Genomic DNA, 6,000 nt, shown 5'->3' with positions numbered 1-6,000 from the left:
TAAATGTGGATCCCCAGAGCTAAAGCTAAGTGAAATGTCACTCAGTTGTCTAGAAGCATTCAGACTGATCCAGCTAACCTGTCCAGTTATTTCAGGCAATCTGCTTTTGTGCTTGGATGGTGATTGCTGTGGGACATTGGGCTTTAGAACGCAAATTCCTGAAATACAAGGAAGAAGTCACGCATGTTCTGTAGTATGCTTTCTGTTGTTAAGGCTCATGAAGAAAGCTGGAATAGCGGTAAAATAACCTGTTTATGAATTTTATTTTATTGATGTCTTTGTCCTTTATTTTACTGTTTTAGAGTATACAGTTCAAAAAGGCCACATCTATTTTTCTAATTTTTTGGGTGATATAAATGTTTACAAAAAAAATTGAAATTAGACTGTACTGCCAATAAAGATGGATTAAGTGTATTTTAAGGAAATGCAGTAGACATTTTTCTTCTACAAGAAGAAACGTGCACACAACCTCTGGTATCACCAGAGAGGTTAGGTGTGTGATGAAAGTTCTGAATTCCAGGAAGGGAAAGAGAAACTAGCTTTAAGACGTGTCTATTCTTCAAGAAGAGAAAGACAGGAAACTTACAGACTATAGAGAGGAGCATCAGAAGGGTTAAGAAGTTAGTTCAATTGGTAATGATAAACAGTATTTGAAAACTGTCTCAGAAAAATCAGAAAGATAATAGCCTCCTGCTCCGTCAGAAGTATGAATAGTCCAGAAGGGATTTCAGTTTTCTTTCATACCTGGGAGTGGGTCATCATTATTTTACATGGCCTTTATATGAAAGTGAGAAAATCCCCTGCCAAAAGGAATTTATACCTTTATATAACTGTAACGTTCTTATCTCAGCCTCAAATCCAGTACTATCATTGTCTGAACCCTTCATAACCAACTCCACACGAAGGCAACTTAATGTGTTTTAAACTTCTCAAAGGACTGTGCAAACTGGTACTGTGTTCTTTTTCGCAAGAGGGAAAATTGACAGCCAGACATACCTAAAATCCCTTAACAAATATATGCTGGAGTTGGCATGTTCTGTAGCGTCCCTGTCACCTGGCTGCCATTTCTCTAATCATTAACTTCCTTTATGATTAGCCCTAATAATTAGCTTTCTCTGAGGAACAAAGAAGGGAATAATCACCTTTCATATCTGAAGGTGATGCTGCCAACATTTATTGTCTGCACTATATTTATCACAGCAAGACTCGTGCTTTACTTGTTTATAGAGATGAGAGTTTGAATCAAGTCTTCCTTAGTTGCCTTTTTTGGTCAGCGACAACAAAGAAAGATAGCAGACGGAAAAAAGGATAGTGTCAGAACTATGGAGAGAGTGGTTCTCTCGTGCTTTCAAGAAGGAAAGACTAAGTTAAAAAAATTATCTTAGTATTACAAAAGCTATATTATATACACTTGCAATATTTTGTGACATTATCTGTTTCCAAATAGCACTTAGGTCTCTGTAAAGATCTCTTCACTGTAGAACATATCAAATAACACTGACTTGTTCACTTGTTATGTTTTTTACGGTTGCCTTTCTCACATTTTTAATGAAACCTTTCAATAAATCTATCTTTCTGAAGAGGAAAAAAAAAAAATTCAGCAGTGACACTTAATGACACAAGAATAGTTCTTTTTCTTCCCCGTGGTGCTACTATCTAGAACAGAATAAGAACAAATTGTAATAGCAAGAAGTTAAGTTCTTCAAGGAGTTTTCGTTAGAATTGTAGAAATGGGCAAGCTGGTGTGTCTGCTAAGCTGAATTTCAAATAGCTGACTGGGGTACCGCAGTTAGACCCTGCTGTTGTCTTGCAAACTTATTGCAGAAAGCCTGTAGAAATGTCACTGATTACTTGTGTCATCATTAATATTTTAAAGTATGCCATTATAAAATATTTAAATGTAAATATTTTGATTTGAGAGCCTTAATACAGTTGCAGCACAGTAAGTTTAGAAAGGTCTAATATGCAGCATTTTAATTAAATCCATAAAGAACACTCCTTTCACTTCTGTGCAAGCTCTTGTTTAAATTCAATATAAAGATTGCATTTCATTGATTGCTTCCACAAATTATGTCTTTCATAGTCCCATTTTTTGCCCCTCTTTTTCAGAGACAGATGATAACCCTTCTGCTGGGAGTTTTCCCCAAGCAATTTATTTACGTCACTAAGATTGCAAGGCCTGATTGCAAGAACCTTGCTGAACATACTCCTTTTTGGGTTCAGAGGGACAACCTTTCTTGAATGTCATGTTTAAGAAACAAACCCTTGTGTTTTAATGGGGCCAATAAAAAAAAAAAAACAAAAACTACCTACTCAATATAATTACTGTATTTCGATGTCAGCACTGCAATTTTCCACAGGGAAGTGCCTTGGAAAGAGACTTGGACCATCATCATCAGCATCATTTACTGAGTGTCTAAAGTAGGAATAGAGTGGACTAGAATATTTTCTGTCTTAGAATGCAGGTGTATTCAAAGTGTGCGTAATATGTTTATCTTGTATTATTGCTACTGTTGTAAGGAGCCGTGGTGGTGCAGTGGTTAAAGTGCTTGGCTGCTAACTGAAAGGTGGGTGGTTCGAATTCACCAATTGCTCTGTGGGAGAAAGATGTAGCAGTCTGCTTCTGTAAAGATATATAGCCTCGGAAACGCTATGGGGCAGTTCTATTTTGTCCTACAGGGTTGCTATGAGTCAGAATCGACTTGATGGCAGTGGGTTTGGTTTTTGAATATTAGTTGCCGTCAATTTGGCCCTGACTCATGGTGACCCCATGTAAAACAGAAAAAAACATTGTCTGGTCCTTCGCCATCTTCAGTCACTGGTGTACTTGAATCCATTGTTGCATCCACTAGAGGACTTATCTTCCGGCACTCTATTAGAAAATATTCTGTTGTGATCCATAGGGTTTTCATTGTTTAATTTTTGTAAGTAGATTGTCAGGTCTTTCTTCCTAGTCTGTCTTAGTCTGGAAGCTTTGCTGAAACCTGTCCATCATGAGTGACCCTGCTGGTATTTGATGTGGCTTCCCAGCATCACGGCAATATGCCAAGCCCCACAGTACAACAAAATGACAGATGGGTAGTCTTATATCCTTACATAATTGTGAATGGTAGTGGTGGATAGCTGGGAAGTTAGTATCTCATTCATCTGTCTGTTCATTCATTCGTTAAAAAATCATTCACTGAATACTTGCTATGAGCCAGGCACTGCGTAAAACAGTGAAATAGATACAATCTCTATTATCCAAAAGCTTACGTCTACTTCAGGATTTAGGTAAATATGAGGCTCTTTTAGTTCCATACCCAAGATTTATTCCACAATTCTTCCCTTGCCCTGGAGTGCACCTAGCCCCAGAGAGTGGATCATGATCAGCCTAAGGCTTAAACTTAAGCCACTCATGTCTGTCCCCTATTTTCCGGAACTTCCTTGCTGCTAGGGCTGGCCGTGTGACTCACTTCTGGCCAAGGAGACATAAGATAAATAAGTCTGCTCAGAGGGATTCTGGAAACACTTTTAGTGCCCTGGTAAATGAAACACAATGAGGGTACCACCCTTCTCTTAAATGTGAAAATGAAGCTGTGGCAGTTAGCTGGTGACCACGAGGGGAAGGCCAAGACAGCCCCAGAGACAACATTGAGCCAATGAGCCAATGCCAGCAGTATCCAATCCCCAGACTAATTTTTATGAAAGAAAAATAAACTATTATTTGAATCATTATTGGTTTAATTCTCTATTATTTAGAGTTGAATGCATCCTAACTGATACAAAGAGTAAGTGGACAATTACAAAAAAAAAAAAATAAATGTTAAGGTAGGGTAAATACAGATGTGGTTGAAACACATAAAAGTGGCAGCCCTGTCATTTGGTTTCAAAGCAGACTTCCTGGAGGATTGATACTGAAGATGATCTTCAGTTTAATTGGGATCTTTGGCAAATTCATTGTAGTGAGTCATGAAGTTTGTAATGCTGGTGCTCACTAAGCATTTTTGCATGTACTGTGTCAGTTTCTAGGGTTTTATCAATAGGCAGCAATGCTCCTTTTTATTATGTGCTTATATTCCTAAGAGAATTTTGTTATCTCCAAGCTTACAAATGAAGAGAGCAGTTTAATTTTGTCCCGGATGAGTTGGTCACAGTACCATCAGGGGCTCCAGCGGTTGAAACAAAGGTAGTTTTAAGCAACACTGCTTGAGGGAGGGCACTTAGCCACTCCTTTGGCTGGCTCTGTGCTGAAGTGGAATTGCCTTTGAATCAAATCCTATTTAGGTACCCTCTTTTCATAAGAGGATGACAATATTACCCCTTGACTTTGCTGGCTGTTAAAACATATGGGACTGTACTTAGCCTGAAACCTGGAATAAATACAGTGTAGGTACTTGAAAGACGGCATTATCTGGAGTTCACTGTTGCTCAATACTTACTGAAATCTTGTTTGAAAAAATGAGTGTATATGCAGGTTTGACCAGAGGATTTGTAGTTCATCCCCAAAGTCAATTGCTGGTTCATGCCAGGAGGGCAAAGAGCTAGGAACCACGCTCCATCTTTGGTCTCTCCCATAGAATGGCTTTTGCCAACTTGCACTATGACATTACACCATTCAACTACTTTGAGGGGTGTTAAAAGAAATAGTCCTATGAGCTGCATTGCCACATTTACTATAAGGCTGTTCCGGAGGGTGCTGTTTACTACCTTACACAGTTTATTAACTCTCAGGTCCACTTGAAAACATCTATTTTTTGTTAGTATTAGGTGGAGTTGCACCTCTTCTTAGGAGCTGGTAGGGTTTTAGCTTACGGACATTAGAAGCATATAATTGTTCATGTTTTTATTTCTGGTTTGACAGATGTAATTCCCAAATTTTGACTCATTTCTGATAAATGTACAGACTTTATACACACACACATTTTAAAAAAGTTAATCTCACTCGTAGGTTCATCTTATGTTTCTTACTTGCATTTTCCCTCCCCCCTCCTCCAATTTACTCATATTTTTACATTTAGCATCATTATATTGTGTTGTGTTATATGAATTTTTACTAAACATCTCACAGCCTTTCTGGTATAAGGCAGGATATGTGTGCATACATACAAACCAGAGTACGCAAGAGGAATAACTTTGCCTGTAACGCTTCAACTTCAAAGCATTTTTCAATTGGTTGATATAAACGAGTTTAGAGTAGGAAACCTGTTCGAAAGTATGTCCTCACCATGACTCTTAATATTAGAGGAAATGTTTCCAACTCTCTCCCCCACTCCCTTCTCTCGAGCTAACTTTACTTTGGCTTAGAAGTATTTTGGGTTGAGAAAAAGTCTGCAATTGATAGTTCTCACAGCAGTGGTTGCAATTAAAATAGAAGCTTGGGGAGAGGGGTTGGGGAATGTCTGAGGAAGATTTTCCGTCTTCTTTTTTCCTCTTTAAGTTTTACCTCCAACTAAGATTTTTTTTTTCTGACTTGAAGTATTGGTTTGAAATTATCTGTCAGTCTGAGAGCTATCATGTAAAAATACTTTTCCTTTATAATCATAGAAATTAATAATAACCAAACATCTGAGCTAGCACATTTAGTATTCTATTACTTCCATTCTCTGTTCTGTTTTTTTCTCTTCCTTTTGAGCTTAATAGTGGATTAATTTAATGTTATTCACATATTTAACTACATAGAACTTGTTGTTGGAGCTCTGGTGGCACAGTGGTTAAGTGTTAACCAAAAGGTTGACAGTTCAAATACTCCACTTGCTCCTTGGAAACCTGTGGAGCAGTTCTATTTTGTCCTGTAGGTTGCTATGAGTAGTAATTGACTGGACAGCAATGGGTTTATTTTTTTGGTTTTGTTATAAGAGATCCTGGTAATTTTTTTCTGGTAATTTTAGTGATTGCTGTAAGACTGAAGAAATCGGTGTGTTTGGAAAAATAAAGGGGTGAAATAGAGTAGAGGAATTCTAGTCAATCAAGAATTTACTCCCCTGGTACCCAGTGAGACTCTAAAAGAATCCAGAGGGA

The sequence above is a fragment of the Loxodonta africana genome, chromosome 10, assembly GCF_030014295.1.
Source record: "Loxodonta africana isolate mLoxAfr1 chromosome 10, mLoxAfr1.hap2, whole genome shotgun sequence".
NCBI classification, from domain to species: domain Eukaryota; kingdom Metazoa; phylum Chordata; class Mammalia; order Proboscidea; family Elephantidae; genus Loxodonta; species Loxodonta africana.
The sequence above is the reverse complement of the archived record's forward strand: the minus strand, read 5'-3'. Positions refer to the sequence as shown.